This window comes from Schistocerca nitens, chromosome 6 (genome assembly GCF_023898315.1).
Source record: "Schistocerca nitens isolate TAMUIC-IGC-003100 chromosome 6, iqSchNite1.1, whole genome shotgun sequence".
In the NCBI taxonomy this organism is placed as follows: Eukaryota; Metazoa; Arthropoda; class Insecta; order Orthoptera; family Acrididae; genus Schistocerca; species Schistocerca nitens.
In genome coordinates this window covers 546,809,944-546,828,232 of record NC_064619.1, presented here as the reverse complement: position 1 = coordinate 546,828,232, position 18,289 = coordinate 546,809,944, and the positions used below count along the sequence as shown (strand labels likewise).

The window sequence follows — 18,289 nt, the reverse complement described above, 5'->3', positions numbered from 1 at the left end:
CCAGTACTCCACGTCCTCATTAATAACATTTTAAGGAAAGGGCTGCTAAATTCATCAAAATGGCAGTTTTAGCTTTCTAAATAAAAATAAATGAACTTATAGTTCCGTATAAAAATAATAAATATTATTTTTTATTTCAGGTAAAGGGGACAGGTCGTTGAAAGTCAAGGTTAACAACGATAGGCTATGCTTTAATGTCCTCATATGCTAACAGTTACTAAATTATAATATGTGTAGCGTCAGTCAACCAGTAATGAACAAGGGTACTTTAGTCCGTCGTCGACCTGCCTTGGTTTCTGATACGAACAATCTGTCTCGACCTCAGCATTACCCTAGTTCTTGACGTCAGCATTTTGTAGAATTGATGCCTGAAATCGTGATGACACAAGGACTGTATCGTGAACATTGTAGCACGTAAATATATGTATTTTGAGACTGTTAAATCATTAGATCTCTATATCGAAATCGAAAGCTAAAATTCAGCCTTTAATGAATCAAAACATATCGCAACAACCTGAAAATGTGAATAATTTTGCAGCCATTTTAGGTCACAAATTTTATGGTTAGAATCCACACGGGAATAAATATTTTACATACAAAGAATGTGGAGGTATTGTTCTTTGAGGATATAGGTCCTCTAAAAAATGGAACAATCATTATTTCAAAGCATAAATCGAAAGGAAATACTTACATTATACCTCGGCTTTTACCAGGACAAGTAAGATCTTACAAATTCCGAGGTATAGGAAGGTGGGAAGTTCTGAATATCTGAGCAGAGAGCGTGGAATTACACTAGGGGGTCAGGTCACTCCCCAAAGATGGTCAAGTTTCACAATGGAACAGGACGGCACTTGGCCGATAGCTGTATACCGAGGTGACGTAAGTCATGGGCAACCCCCTAATATCGTACCGGACCTCCTTTCGCCCGGAGTAGTGCAACAACTCGACGCTGTAGGGACTCAAAAAAATCGCTGGAACACCCCTAAAAATATTGAGCCATACTTCCCATATAGCTGTGCATAATTGTGAAAGTATCACCACTGCAGCATACTGTATATGAACTGATGTCTCGATTCGATGCGATCTGGGTGACCAAACCATCCCCTGGAATGTTCTTCGAACCAATCATGAAAAATTGTGGCCTGGTGGCATGGTGCATTGTCATCAACTAAAATCAGGCCTGACCTGACCACGCCACACTTCATGCTTGTAGCAAAGGCCCATGCATAGGTCGTCTACGTCCATAGCCCGGTAACATTTAATTTTGCCGCAGTGACGTAACGGATAGGTTCATTGCACGTCCGAGATTGATTTCTGCGTTTATTCATGCAGTATTGCTTGTCTGTTAGCACTGAAAACTCTATGCAAACTCCGCTGCTCTCGATCTTTAAGTGAAGGCGGTTGTCTACAGTGTTGTCCGTGGTGAAAGGCAATATACACTCCTGGAAATGGAAAAAAGAACACATTGACACCGGTGTGTCAGACCCACCATACTTGCTCCGGACACTGCGAGAGGGCTGTACAAGCAATGATCACACGCACGGCACAGCGGACACACCAGGAACCGCGGTGTTGGCCGTCGAATGGCGCTAGCTGCGCAGCATTTGTGCACCGCCGCCGTCAGTGTCAGCCAGTTTGCCGTGACATACGGAGCTCCATCGCAGTCTTTAACACTGGTAGCATGCCGCGACAGCGTGGACGTGAACTGTATGTGCAGTTGACGGACTTTGAGCGAGGGCGTATAGTGGGCATGCGGGAGGCCGGGTGGACGTACCGCCGAATTGCTCAACACGTGGGGCGTGAGGTCTCCACAGTACATCGATGTTGTCGCCAGTGGTCGGCGGAAGGTGCACGTGCCCGTCGACCTGGGACCGCACCGCAGCGACGCACGGATGCACGCCAAGACCGTAGGATCCTACGCAGTGCCGTAGGGGACCGCACCGCCACTTCCCAGTAAATTAGGGACACTGTTGCTCCTGGGGTATCGGCGAGGACCATTCGCAACCGTCTCCATGAAGCTGGGCTACGGTCCCGCACACCGTTAGGCCGTCTTCCGCTCACGCCCCAACATCGTGCAGCCCGCCTCCAGTGGTGTCGCGACAGGCGTGAATGGAGGGACGAATGGAGACGTGTCGTCTTCAGTGATGAGAGTCGCTTCTGCCTTGGTGCCAATGATGGTCGTATGCGTGTTTGGCGCCGTGCAGGTGAGCGCCACAATCAGGACTGCATACGACCGAGGCACACAGGGCCAACACCCGGCATCATGGTGTGGGGAGCGATCTCCTACACTGGCCGTCGAGGGGACACTGAATAGTTCACGGTACATCCAAACCGTCATCGAACCCATCGTTCTACCATTCCTAGACCGGCAAGGGAACTTGCTGTTCCAACAGGACAATGCACGTCCGCATGTATCCCGTGCCACCCAACGTGCTCTAGAAGGTGTAAGTCAACTACCCTGGCCAGCAAGATCTCCGGATCTGTCCCCCATTGAGCATGTTTGGGACTGGATGAAGCGTCGTCTCACGCGGTCTGCACGTCCAGCACGAACGCTGGTCCAGCTGAGGCGCCAGGTGGCAATGGCATGGCAAGCCGTTCCACAGGACTACATCCAGCATCTCTACGATCGTCTCCATGGGAGAATAGCAGCCTGCATTGCTGCGAAAGGTGGATATACACTGTACAAGTGCCGACATTGTGCATGCTCTGTTGCCTGTGTCTATGTGCCTGTGGTTCTGTCAGTGTGATCATGTGATGTATCTGACCCCAGGAATGTGTCAATAAAGTTTCCCCTTCCTGGGACAACGAATTCACGGTGTTCTTATTTCAATTTCCAGGAGTGTATATATGTATATGTCCACCAGATAAAGATTGTTCATTGTTTCCTTTCACCTCTTCAGCACACTGTTCTCATCATGCAAATATTCGGATATGCATTGACAGAATTAGTGGTGATGTGATTGTAACTGTAAAATCTTGGGAATTGCGGAGGAGACTTCTCGGATTAACGCATCTCCCCCCCACCCAATCTGGGTACACTGGATTCGGAAAACCGGCAACAACACCTTCCGACGGGCATCAAGAAAATACAGTTACCTACTCTTATGTGTCAGGCTTGACATGAATATGTTGTTGTTGTTGTTGTGGTCTTCAGTCCTGAGTCTGGTTTGATGCAGCTCTCCATGCTACTCTATCCTGTGCAAGCTTCTTCATCTCCCAGTACCTAATGCAACCTACATCCTTCTGAATCTGCTTAGTGTATTCATCTATTGATCTCCCCCTACGATTTTTACCCTCCACGCTGCCCTCCAATACTAAATTGGTGATCCCTTGATGCCTCAGAACATGTCCTACCAACCGATCCCTTCTTCTGGTCAAGTTCTGCCACAAACTTCTCTTCTCCCCAATTCTATTCAATACTTCCTCATTAGTTATGTGGTGTACCCATCTAATCTTCAGCATTATTCTGTAGCACCACTTTTCGAAAGCTTCTATTCTCTTCTTGTCCAAACTATGTACCGTCCATGTTTCACTTCCATACATGGCTACACTCCATACAAATACTTTCAGAAATGATTTCTTGACACTTAAATCTATACTCGATGTTAACAAATGTCTCTTCTTCAGAAACGCCTTCCTTGCCATTGCTCGTCTACATTTTATATCCTCTCTACTTCGACCATTATCAGTTATTTTGCTCCCCAAATAGCAAAACTCCTTTTCTACTTTAAGTGTCTCATTTCCTAATCTAATTCCCTCAGCATCACCCGACTTAACTCGACTACATTCCATTATCCTCGTTTTGCTTTTGTTGATGTTCATCTTATATCCTCCTTTCAGGACACTGTCCATTCCATTCAACTGCTCTTCCAAGTCCTTTGGTGTCTGACAGAATTACAATGTCGTCGGCGAACCTCAAAGTTTTTATTTCGTCTCCATGGATTTTAATACCTACTCCGAATTTTTCTTTTGTTTCCTTTACTGCTTGCTCAATATACAGATTAAATAACATCAGGGAGAGGCTACAACCCTGTCTTACTCCCTTCCCAACAACTGCTTCCCTTTCATGTCCCTCGACTCTTATAACTGCCATCCGATTTCTGTACAAATTGTAAATAGCCTTTCGCTCCCTGTATTTTACCCCTGCCACATTCAGAATTTGAAAGAGAGTATTCCAGTCAACATTGTCAAAAGCTTTCTCTAAGTCTACAAATGCTAGAAACGTAGGTTTGCCTTTCCTTAATCCTTCTTGTAAGGTCAGTATTGCCTCACGTGTTCCAGTATTTCTACGGAATCCAAACTGATCTTCCCCGAGGTCGGCTTCTACTAGTTTTTCCATTCGTTTGTAAAGAATTCGTGTTAGTTTTTCGCAGCTGTGGCTTATTAAACTGATTGTTCGGTAATTTTCACATCTGTCAACACCTGCTTTCTTTGGGATTGGAATTATTATATTCTTCTTGAAGTCTGAGGGTATTTCGCCTGTTTCATACATCTTGCTCACCAGATGGTAGAGTTTTGTCAGGACTGGCTCTCCCAAGGCCGTCAGTAGTTCCAATGGAATGTTGTCTACTCCGGGGACCTTGTTTCGACTCAGGTCTTTCAGTGCTCTGTCAAACTCTTCACGCAGTATCGTATCTCCCATTTCATCTTCATCTACATCCTCTTCCCTTTCCATAACATTGTTCTCAAGTACATCGCCCTTGTATAGACCCTCTATACACTCCTTCCACCTTTCTGCTTTCCCTTCTTTGCTTAGAACTGGGTTTCCATCTGAGCTCTTGATGTTCATACAAGTGGTTCTCTTATCTCCAAAGGTTTCTTTAATTTTCCTGTAGGCAGTATCTGTCTTACCCCCAGTGAGATAAGCCTCTACATCCTTCCATTTGTCCTCTAGCCATGCCTGCTTAGACATTTGGCACTTCCTGTCGATCTCATTTTTGAGACGTTTGTATTCCTTTTTGCCTGCTTCATTTACTGCATTTTTATATTTTCTCCTTTCATCAATTAAATTCAATGTTTCCTCTGTTACCCAAGGATTTCTACTACCCTTCGTCTTTTTACCTACTTGATCCTCTGTTGCCTTCACTACTTCATCCCTCAAAGCTACCCATTCTTCTTCTACTGTATTTCTTTCCCCCATTCCTGTCAGTTGTTCCCTTATGCTCTCCCTGAAACTCTGTACAACCTGTGGTTCTTTCAGTTTATCCAGGTCCCATCTCCTTAATTCCCACCTTTTTGCAGTTTCTTCAGTTTTAATCTACAGGTCATAACCAATCGATTGAGGTCAGAGTCCACATCTGTCCCTGGAAATGTCTTACAATTTAAAACCTGGTTCCTAAATCTCTGTCTTACCATTATATAATCTATCTGATACCTTTTAGTATCTCCAGGGTTCTTCCATGTATACAAACTTCTTTCATGATTCATAAACCAAGTGTTAGCTATGATTATGTTGAGCTCTGTGCAAAATTCTACCAGGCGGCTTCCTCTTTCATTTCTTAGCCCCAATCCGTATTCACCTACTACGTTTCCTTCTCTCCCTTTTTCTACACTCGAATTCCAGTCACCCATGACTATTAAATTTTCGTCTCCCTTCACTAACTGAATAATTTCTTTTATTTCATCATACATTTCTTCAATTTCTTCGTCATCTGCAGAGCTAGTTGGCATATAAACTTGTACTACTGTAGTAGGTGTGGCCTTCGTATCTATCTTGGCCACAATAATGCGTTCACTATGCTGTTTGTAGTAGCTTACCCGCATTCCTATTTTCCTATTCATTATTATATTCATGAATATAACAGATAATAATTTGAACATGCGAATTAATATTTGTGTTTAGTCACATCAGAGGTCAAGACAGCCTTTCACGGAGGTATAACATGAATATTAAAAGTTCATGTAGCTCAAATAACAAAATTCATACAACGATTCACCTATGACGTCGCGTAGCCACTCCGCGTCGAGCCGCTGGATCGCAGGCATGTATACACCTTGCTCGAACGCCCCCGACCGCATGGATGGAGCGTCGGCTGCCGTCGGCCGCACCCTGGTGTAGATCTGTTGCCGGCCGAAGTCGCCGTGCGGTTCTAGGCGCTGCAGTCTGGAACCGCGAGACAGGTTCGAATCCCGCCTCGGGCATGGATGTGTGTGATGTCCTTAGGTTAGTTAGGTTTAACTAGTTCTAAGTTCTAGGGGACAAATGACCTCAGAAGTTGAGTCCCATAGTTCTCAGAGCCATTTTTTTTCTAGACCTGTTCCTGTCTTGAAGTATTACTGCAGCAGGTACTGCTTCGCTCTTTCCACGTCCCTCCCGCATAAGGTGGGTACATGAAAGTCGCAAAGAGGTAACAGTAACAAGGTAATTGTTATATTTATCCTGTGGAAGAAGTAATAACTTCAAATTCTCTTTCATGCTCGTGGATTCATACAGTTAGATTTCGGGCGATGTCCTGCATCTTGACTGTCCATTTGAATGCAGTGATTCATTGTCAACTTTAATTAACCATACACCTGTACGACACTGCACCGTTTTTCATTCTGATGTCCATCGTGTGCTCTGTTAATCTCCTGCGATAAGCAAACATTTCGGTGAGGCGCTGCGTAGCCATCGTTACATTATATTGTTGCCTTCTCCCCTATTGTTAAGCCGATGCCACTAACGATATTGGTTGCATCATTGTTTCGGTTAGTATGACACTTTTGTGGGTGATTATATTCTAACACCAACAATTTTTGTTTGCCGACAGATACATCTAATTCTCTTGTCAAATGGCTCTGAGCACTATGGGACTTAACATCTATGGTCATCAGTCCCCTAGAACTTAGAACTACTTACACCTAACTAACCTAAGGACATCACACAACACTCAGTCGTCACGAGGCAGAGAAAATCCCTGACCCCACCAGGAATCGAACCCGGGAACCCGAGCGCGGGAAGCGAGAACGCTACCGCACGACTACGAGCTGCGGACAATTCTCTAGTCAACGAAGGCTCGTACCAAACTCCCGATTTAGCTTCAACGCGAGTAATTTCAATTGTCAGACCTTTCTGAAAAGCCAAACTTAATTTGCAATATAATTTTGCTAAAAATAATTCAGTGTTAGAAAATCACCATAATCACTACCCCGTGCCAGTCCATGTCATATTTTTAAAGAAGTTGGATTTTCTTAAATGTTCTCGTTTATCAGCCAAAATAATTTCATGTACATTTCAAACTATTGTGGTCAGCATTGCACACTGCTGAGTCTGTAGCTAGTATATTTTTGGTTTTCATGAGAGTCCAGAATACATCGCGCTGCTTTAGAGATGAGACAATTTAATTTATTTGTTATGTGCACAAGGACCAAAGTTATCAGATTTGAACAGGGCCATACGATTCAGTGCCCAAGGGGCTGAATAGACATGTTTTTCATGAGAGACCAGAATATATCGCGCAACTCCGTTGCTGCTTTAGAGGTAATACAATTTAATTTATTTTTTATGTGCACAGGCACCAAAGTTACCAGTTTTGAACAGGGCTATATAATTCAGTGCCAAAGCGGCTGAATGTATTTTGTAGTGACAGGTTTAGTTTATTGGTATTGGGAGTTGCATTTCCCAATCAATTCGTATATAGTTTTTGCTAACAATAACACAGAATAAGCACACCACTTGCAGTTACAACACGCTATACGATAATCTTATTGAACATGGAAGCAGAAGCCTTCATGCAAGCAAGGTAAAGATGTTATATATTTACGATTTTTGTTTCTGCCAGTGCGTTAATATAGATGAGTTGGCTGCTAGTTTGTAATTGTTGAATAACCCCAGAACGTACGTAAGTTGTCTCAGTATTGCATATACAAGGCCACTGAGAGCCACAGTACAATGTTATGTGCCAGTGATGGTTATGTCATGTTAGGTTATTCCATGTCTATTTGGCAGCCTGATGCCACATTCATTGAAGTTGTCTTATGCAGAGTTTACTTTCAGTTTTGTCCATTTACTCTGTTGTAAAGCATTGTTGATTCATCTAATCTGTAATTTCATTAGGGTACCGAACCTTTTCTGATCAGATAGATGACTCGATATTGACATAGATTGAAATGGTCATTTTCCACTACCTTACCTTTGTTACTTCTTTGTACCTTCCAGTGTCCAGCCTCCTACCTTTGTCCGTAGTGTTGGAGGAATTTATTATTGGTATTCATACTTCAACGTAAGTCGCTATATATGTTGTTTGAATGACCAGCATCATCACTGTTGTTCATAGTAGAGATTCTTCTACTATGAAGAGCAGTGATGACGCTGGTCATCACATTACTGACATTATGATAATTGTAAACTATGGTTGTTGGTAATTTGTTGCTGAGTACATCTTGTATCTCTGCAGATGACTGATGAAAATAATATAGAGTTTATATGTATTGGTACACTGAATGCAATCCACATTGGACACTACTATGTTGTTGAACCTGCACAAAACAAAAGGAAATGGACTTAACGATACAGTTCAATAAACTCATAGGCTTCTTCCACGACTCTTCCTTTTCCTTGCCCAATCCTCTACCATTATCTGGACGGTTAGGATTGTGTACTGATTCTGCTTTACATGATTTATTTGTCAACAACCTTCTTACAGAAACAATTTACTCGTAATACCGCCAGATTATGATTTATACTAGTGCACCTGAGCACTATCAATTCTTTCGGGTTTAAGGATGTTATACAGTTAGATAAATTTACCACAAATTTTTTGTACAAGGTACTTCCAAATATGTGTCAAATTTGTGAAACCCCACTGGAGGTTTGTGTAAGATTCATTTAGGTATGTCAATATTATCGAACTTGGTAGCAGAAGTCTACATGCAAGCCAAGTAAAGACGTCAAATAATTATGAATTTGGTTTTAGCCAGCGCGTTACTATAGACGAGTTGACTGATAATTTGAATTGTTGAGTAACCCCAGAGCTTACATAAACTGTTTTGATAAAAAGGCTAGTTAGATATTTAACTTTTGTAATGTTTTTAAGATTTGTTAACACAGGTATGTGTAATATGATGATTTGCATTTATGTTGAATTATTGAGGTTATATAATACTTGCTGGGTAAGTTTCATTGTTTAAAAAAATGGTTCTAATGGATCTGAGCACTATGGGACTTAACATCTGAGGTCATCAGTCCCCTAGAACTTACAACTACTTAAACCTAACTAACCTAAGGACATGACACACATCCATGCTCGAGGCAGGATTCGAACCTGCGACCGTAGCGGTCCAGACTGAAGCGCCTATAACCGCTCGGCCACCACGGACAGCCTGTTTGTGAATCAATTGCGAGCAATGTAGCTTCGGTCGTCAGATGTTTTTAAAAGGACAAACCTCACTTGCAACATAATTTAGCTAAAAAAACTCAGTGTTAGGAATTCACCATAATCAGTACCGCCTCCCTGCGGAGGTAATATTTTTTTAAAGATGTTGGTACTGGCAGCAATAAATTCGTATAACGTTTCTACTAACCATAACACAGAGTAAGCACACCACTTGCAGTTGCAACGCGCTGCACGATAATACGAATTCAGTACCCATTCCACAGATCAGACATTCATTCAAAGTAATCGTAAAGCTTTTCATTTTTTAAAAGAACGTTACAGAGCTAAAAGGAATCCGCTAAACTTCGGTTAGACTAAAACTCACTCAAATCTAAAGGCCGTAAATTTAACTAAATACATATTAATTGCAATTACCAACAACTTATACTGGAAGGAACACAAAGAAAATGTTGTGGGGAACGTTAGCCTAAGACTGCGTTTTATTGGCGGGACAGTTAGAGAATGTAAGAGATCTACTAAGGAGACTGCCTACACTACGCTTGTCTGTCCTCTTTTAGAGTATTGCAACGCGGTCTGCGATCCTCACCGGATAGTATTAACGGAGTACATAGGGATAGTTCAAAGAAGAACATCATATTTTGTATTATCGCGATATATGGGAAGAGTGTCACGAACATGATACAGGATTTTCGATGGACACCATTAAAACAAGGCATTTTTCGTTGCGTCGAGATCTTCTCACGAAATTTCAATCATCAGCTCTCTCCTCCGAATGCGACTATGCTTTGTTGACGGCGACCTACATAGAGAGAAACGACAGTCATCATAAAATAAGGGATATCAGAGCTCGCACGGAAAGATTAGGTGTTCGTTTTTTCCGGGGACCGTTAACAAGTGGAAAAATAGAGAATTACTGTGAAGATGGTTCAATGACCCCCCTGCCAGGCAATTAAGTGTGATTTGCGGAGTATCCATGCTGATGTAGATGTAGATGTAGGTGCCAACCAGAACAAAATAAGTCACAAATAATGCAGCTCTCAAGATAAAAAGTGCTGTTCAACTTACTGTACACATACATTTTCAGAACAAGTGTCTACTAAATACAAAGTAGATATGTTATAAAGCCACATAATAGAAACGCAATTAACCGATATTTCTGGCATCTTAATACATATTTGCTGTTACCTTATTTAAATATACATTTTAATGAATTGACAAAATGAAAATGATTCTCAGTTATTGCCACTGACATCGTGTTCTTTTGAGTCGGTAGACTACAGTACACCATAATTTGATAGGAAATCATAAATGTATAAAGATTTGGACACATCGACGCGGGTGGTGGCTTCACTACACTTCTTAAATCATTTTCAGATTCTAAGTGAAAAATGGTGTTGTCTAGGAGAGATTACGAGCGAGCACCAAGACTATCAACTCTGGCTATGCTTCATGAAGACACAGCTGACATGAAGTAAACGATAGATTGTGATGCTACAAATTTAATGGTTTCTCGCCAGGCGCTAAATTTTCTAACACTGTTTGAAATATTCAGCACATTTTTTTTTCCATTCTCATTGTTAAGTATGATTCAAACCAGTTGTGTGTAAAGCCATCACTCCATAAAACTTGAGATTTTCTGAGACTGAACATGACGTATACAATAAAATACCGCGAAAAGATCATAAAAAGTCCGAATGATGATATACCACTATTTAAAGCTTGTAAAGCTTGTAATATTTAACAAGTGGGTGTAGAAATAGCTACCATTCTGGAATCTTATCTGCGATATCCTAAGTAAACTGCTTTGCATGAACCTGCCTCAGGTCTTAAAGTGTTTCATCATGATCAGATAGTGCATTAAAAACTGAGTAGACATTAACTAGTATTGTTTGACTACTGTCTATAAAAATGTCTCTAATCAAGATTCTACGATTTTTCTGCGCATAAGTTGGAAAACAAACTTCCTAAATTAAATTGAATCACTAAATAATGGATCCAGTTCGTATTTCCTGTCCATTTGTCTTGAGAAATCTGCATTGATATCTCCACATACTGATAACTGTTTCTCATTGTCTGACAGGTCTCTCAATAAATCATCTAGGTTCCTCATAAACACCTGAAAGTCCAGAGAGGTTATCTATGACTGTTGCAATTACAAGAGAAGTACTCTGCAGTAACTATTTACAAGCACGTGCTTCTAGGTTATGACTTACAAAAAAACAGCTTGTGTCTATATTATTGCAACTCCTCCTTTCCCCATGTTAACTCTCCACAATAGCGATCCTAGTCTGGATGTTTCACGTTTGTCTTTTCCATTGCTTCAGTTACATGGTGTTGAGAGAGGCACACAACGCTACCACTTCGGACTATTAAAAATCTTCCAGGCATGTAAGAAGCTCATTTATCTTGTTTTTAATCCCGTAACTTTCTGAAGGGAAAAAATAATTTTACTTTTTGTGAAGTGTTTCCTATATTATAGTCCTGTTTTATTCTAATTTCTTTCAAGACCATTTGTCGAATGAATCACATGATTTGCTTCTCGCAAAATAAAGCCACACAGGCAGATGTCTTAAAAAATTAATTAAGGTGAAGGTATGAACAAAAGTATATACAGGGTGTCCCGTGAAGAATGGTCAGTGTTTGTACATCTAGTAAACATTATATATAAAATACCTTACGAGCTATAAGCGCTTGCTCAGTAGAAGAGATTTGTTTCACAATGTCGAAGATGAAGATGTGCTCAGAGCTCTTAAGTCGTATGCAGTGATCAGCCTACCTCATAGCCGGTATGTCCACCTTTGGCACGGATAACAGTGGCGACGCATCATGGAAGCAATGACTCTTTGGTAGGTCGCTGGAGGGAATGGCACATCTGCACCCCCAATTCACTTAATTCCCGTATTTTCCGGGTAGGGAAGACGAGGAGCTCTGTCACCACGTTCAGTCACAATCCAGATATGTTCGACTGGGTTCAGATCTGGCTAGTTGGAGGGCCAGCACTTCAAATGGAAATCGTCGCGTCCTCTCATCGGCACTGAGTATTTAAACACACTTGAACTCTGCCCAGCATTAAAGTCTGGTGTTAGTTCTGCCACAGTTGACTGTCCAGTTTTACCAGTTTGACCAGCCTACGCCGTCCGACACACGTCATGAGGGGTAGCCCACGAACCCCAAGACAACCGGACGTGGTTTCACTTTCGTTTCGCCACGTGTTGAAGACACCCGCTACAGCATTCCTCTAACACCCGGCAAGTCGTGCTGTTTTTAAACTGTTAGCTCTGAGCTTCCAAGACATCACTATCTATCCTCGGTCAAACTCAGATACGTCGCGCGCGTTCCGCATTCTGCCTACAGACAGCACACTCACAGATATAACATGCACCGTACGTGTGTCTGACTAGCAGTCATTCGTTGCCAGATAAAGCTGCTGTCGCCTGGACGTTTTAATATCGATAGTAAGTCATAATGTTCTGGCTGATAAGTGTATTTTAGAGCTCATGCTTACTCTCCCTCTTGGTACTGAATGTTCGTTCTTGTCATATTCCAGAATATTGCTCACTCTTCCTGGAGACCCTATATATATATATTTATGTGCATATATACATTATTTACCAAAATGTTATTCTTTAGTGGTTATTTCAGTGTATGATATGTTTCTGTAGCTATGTCTCCAATGTGTTGTGCTAGAACTCAGTTCCAAGTTTTTGGAAGAATTTCCAGTAGAAAGGTTTTTTTTTCTTTTTGATCACTAATCTTGTGAATAGTTTGATGCGTCCTGCCACGAATTCCTCTCCTGTGCTAACCTTTTCATTTCAGAGTAGCACTTGCAACCTACGTCCTCTATTATTTGCTAGATGCATTCCAATCTCTGTCTTACTCTACAGGTTTTGCCTTCTACAGCTCCATCTAGAACCATGGAAGTCATTCCCTTATGTCTTAACAGATGTCCTATCATCCTGTACCTTCTCATTGTCACTGTTTCCCATATATCCTTCTCTCTCCGATTCGACGCAGAACCCCCTCATTCCTTACCTTGCCAGTTCACCTAATTATCAACACTCGTCTGTAGCACCACATCTCATATGCGTCTATTCTCTTCTGTTCCGGTTTTCCCACAGTCCATGTTTCACTACCATACAATGCTGAAAACCAATCTCAGGTATTTCTTCCTCAAATTAAGGCCGATATTTGAAATCAGTTGACTTCTCTTGGTCAGGAATGTCCTTTTTGTCAGTGCTAGTCTGCTTTTGATGTCCTCCTTGCTTCGTCCGTCACACATTATGTTACTGCCTACGTAGCAGAATACCTTAACTTCATCTACTTTTTGACCATCGATCCTGATATTAAGTGCCTGTTCTCATTTCCACTACTTCTCATTACTTTCGTCTTTCTTCGATTTACTCTCAATCCAATCTCTGTACTCATTAGACTGCTCATTCCATTCAGCAGATCATGCAATCCTTCTTCACTTTCACTCTGGGTAACAAATTCATCAGCGAATCGTCTCATTGCTATCCTTTTACCTTGAATAATAATTCCACTCCTGAAGCTTTCATTTATTTCCATCATTGCTTCTTGGATGTACAGATTGAACAGTAGGGGTGAAACACTACATCCTTGTCTTACACTCTTCTTAATCCAAGCACTTCGTTCTTGGTCGTCAATTATTATTATTCCCTCTTGGCTGCTGTACATATTTTGTACATATTGTATATGACCCGTCTCTCCCTATAGCTTACCCATATTTTTCTCAGAATTTTTAACATCTTGCTCAATTTTACATTGTCGAACGCTTTTTCCAGGTCGACAAGTCGTATGAACGTCTCTTGATTTTTCTTTAGTCTTGTTTCCACTATTAACCACAACGTCAGAATTGCCTCTCTCGTCCCTTAACCTTTCCTAAAGCCAAACATCGTCATCTAGCACATCCTCAATTTTCTTTTCTATTCTTCTGTATATTATTCTTGTCAGCAACTTGAATGCATGAGCTTATTAGCTGTTTGTGCAATAATTTTCGCACTTGTCAGCTCTTCCGAAAGTCAGATGGTAAGTCACCAGACTTATTGTACACACTAGCGAGAATAGTCGTTTTGTTGCCACTTCCCCAAACGATTTTAGAAATTCTGGTGGAATATTGTCTATCCCTTCTGCCATATTTGATCTGAAGTCTTACAAAGCTCTTTTAAATTCTGATTCTAATACCGCGTCCCCTATCTTTTCTAAATTGACTCCTGTTTCTACTTCTATCACATCATTCAAATCTTCCCCCTCATAGAGGCTTTCAATGTATTCGTTCCACCTATCCACTCTCTCGTCAGCATTTAACAGTGGAGTTCCCGTGGCTTTCTTAATGTTATCACCCTTGCTTTTAATGTCGCGAAGGTTGTTTTTAATTTCCTGTATGCTGAGTCAGTCCTACCGACAATAATTTCTTTTTCGATTTCTTCACATTTTTCATGGAGTCATTTCGTCTTAGCTTCCCTGCACTTTCTATTTATTTCATTCCTCAGGGACTTGTATTTCTGTATTCTTGAGTCTCAGAACATTTTTGCACTTCCTCCTTTGATCGATCAATAGAAGTATTTCTTCGCAGCTACCTTCTTTGTACCTATGTTTTCCTTCCCTACTTCTGCTATCGCTCTTTTTAGGGATGTCCATTCCTCTTCAGCTGTACTGCCTACTGAGCTATTCCTTACTGATGTATCTAGAGCCTTAGAGAACATCAAATGTTTATCGTCATTCCTTACTAGTTCCGTATCCCATTTCTTTTCATATTGATTCATCCTGACGTCTTACACTTCAACGTACTCTTCATCACTACTGTGTTGTCATCTGAGTCTGTATCTGCTCCTGTGTACTCCTTAGAATCCAGTATCTGATCTCTGAATCTCTGTCTGACCAAGATGTAATCTAACTGAAATCTTCCCGTATCACCCGGCCTTTTCCAAGTGTACCTCCTCCTCTTGTGATTTCAGAACAGAGTATTCGCTATTACTAGCTGAAATTTAATTCAGAACTCAATCTTTCTCCTCCCTCAATCCTATTTGCAAGTCCATATTTTTCTGTAACCTTTTCTTTTACTCCTTTTCCTACAAGTGCATTCCAGTCCCTTATGTCTATTAGATTTTCATCTCCCACTATGTATCCTCACACACTTTCTCTATATCTTCATCTTCGCCTTGCGACGTCGGCATGTATACCTGAACTATCGTTGTCGGTGCTGGTTTTCCGTCGATTCTGATAAGAATAACCCTATCACTGAACTGTTCACAGGAACACACTCTCTGCCCTACCTTCCTATTCACAACGAATCCTACTCCCGTTATACCATTTTCTGCTGCTGCTGATATCACCCTATACTTATCTGACCAGAAATCCTTGTCTTCTTTCCACTTCACTGACCCCTACTATATCTAGATTGAGGCTTTGCATTTCCCTTTTCAGAATTTCTAGTTTCCCTACCACGTTGAAGCTTCTGACATTACATGCCTCGACTCGTAGAATGTTATTATTTCGTTGATTGTGAAGTCTTCTTCTCATGGTAACCTTACTCTGGGCTGTCCCCTCCCGGAGATCTGAGTGGGGGACTATTCCCGAATCTTTTGCTAAGGGAGAGGTCATCATAACACGTCTTCAATTACAGGCCACATGTCCTGTGGATACACGTTACGTGCCTTTCATGCAGTGGTATCCAGTTGCCCTCTGAATCCTCATGCTGTTGATCTTTGTTGATTCTTCCGTCTTCAGGGTCAGTTTCACTCTCCTAGGAAAAGAGAGTGTCCTGAACCTCTGTCCGCTCCTCCGTCCTCTTTAACAAGGCTGTTGGCAGAATGAGGGTGACTTCTTATGCCGGAAGTCGGCGGCCGCCAATGATGATTATTATCAAAATTTAAACAGTGGCGGGATTCGAATTCGGGAGCGGAAACGTTTAATTATGAATTTTTTTATTTAATCTCATTTTTGTTCATTTTCGTTCGTTGCATCTGCCCGTGGCGGTCGTCGCAAGACACCCGTTCCGTTCGTCGTTGATCCATTAAATCAGTTTTTTTTTTTATTACAGAGGGCAGTTCATCCTCTGACGGAAGACGCTGAGTTACCGTGCCGGCTGAATCGAATACGCTACACCAAGACCACACTATCAACTGTGAAGACGTGGTAGTTTAATAGAGATGAACGCTGGCTTGGTGAGCATGGCCTCTTACAGTAGGGTTTCGTATTTTGACTGTATGCAAGTAAGTGTCTGCAGAAATGTGTCCTACAAGGGGCGAGAGGTCTGGAATGGGAAGGAGGTGGGACGACGTAAAAATTGCTATTTTTGATGTAAATAAATTGGCCAGGTACGAGATATATTATGCCTGACAATTATATTTTATACATCGCCCAAACAAATAATATTATCCATGATAATTGGGTAGTTGTCGACTCAATTTATGTCATTGACAGAATACTTTGACACTTAAAACCAAAAAATAAACATAAATTATACGAAAGCTGCTAAAACCACAATATTGTCACACTGCCATCAGCCATTTAATGATACATTTCGATAAATGAGGGGAATCTGCTTTTGGATAATGAGGGGTTTAGCGGATCTCACGAAATAACTTAGAACGATAATTTCATAATGAATAAAAACACTGTACCCCATATGCCAGTGGTGCAGGGGCAAGTGCCAGCATGTCACCCCTCCCTTTTGTAGAACAATCATTTCCAGTAACGTATTAGATAGTCGTCGCGTAAAAAGTTACGAATCGTTCTTTCGTTTACCCCAAATCGCTTCTTATATCAAGTTTCCACTCAGAATTTAGTTTTCCTGCTTGCCATGAAATAAACCAGTTATGACAGTAGTCGTGTCACGATGATCCAGCACTATGAACCAGAATAAATATTACAAAACTGATTTAGACAGTGGAGAGTTCGCCTCCAAAGGCATCGGGTGTAGGATATAATGCAGCTGCACAGAGGTCTTCAAAAGTTGTGCAAGTATTTATTAAATCGTTCAACTTTAGACATAGTGGCCAGTAATATACCGCAGAAACATTTTTTGCTGATGTGATGATGGCAGTTCTCTACATTTTAAGGCTGATCATCAATACTGAACTGCTTTCAGCACTAGAAACATGGATAAATAGAAGTGTGATATATAAAGAAATGTAGTGTATTGTTACAGAATGCTCACTTATACAACAAAAGTAATTTTTTTACATAGTTTCAAAGTCTCGACAAGTCACGGAATCACGAGGAAGACACCACACAGTAGCTGAAATGAAATGGTGATGTGCTAGAGTTCCAGTGGAAAGTCGACAGGTAAGTGAAACTCTATGGACTGCCCTATTGTTCCATATGATGGCTGGTGAAGAATAAGTTAATCAATGTCACTAAACAATCATAGTAAAAAACGAAACTAAAGAACACCATCCGAACAGGCCGTGAAGATCCAACAGTACCGACTGGTCTGCTGTGTCTTCTCTAGCCCTTAGGCATCACTGGATGCGGATATGGAGGGGCGTGTGGGCAGCGTACCGCTCTGACGTCCATTGTAAGTTTTCGTGACCGTTGCCGCTGCTTCTCAATAAGTAGCTGCGCAATTGCTGTCACAAAGGCTGAGTGTACCCCCCTTGCCGACGGCACTTGGCACACCTGGACGGTGTCCCACCCAAGTGCAAACCCAGCCCATCAGTGCTCAACTTCTGTGATCTGACGGAAACTGGTGTTACCACTGCGACAAGGCCGTTGGCAGAGAATGATAGTAGCAGCATGTAAGACAGCTACCAGGAAATTTAAAAGTGGCATTCGATAAATAGTAACGAGAATGTTATGATATGTTGTCAGTGAATCTTGTTAGGTGTGATTTTCACTGAAGTAGTACGAGAACCTATAAGACATTTGCAGTACAGGTTGCATGACATAATGTTTATCTGCGCAACAGTTGTGTCTCTGCAGGAGCGATACGAAAGTAGTTCCTCTACTTCTCT

At 41.6% G+C, this 18,289-nt stretch overlaps 1 pseudogene; it reads right to left on the bottom strand.

Moving 5' to 3' along the window:
- Window positions 1-17,933: 17,933 nt before the first annotated feature.
- On the bottom strand, window positions 17,934-18,052 carry LOC126191783 (5S ribosomal RNA; annotated as a pseudogene).
- Between the last annotated feature and the right edge of the window lie 237 nt (window positions 18,053-18,289).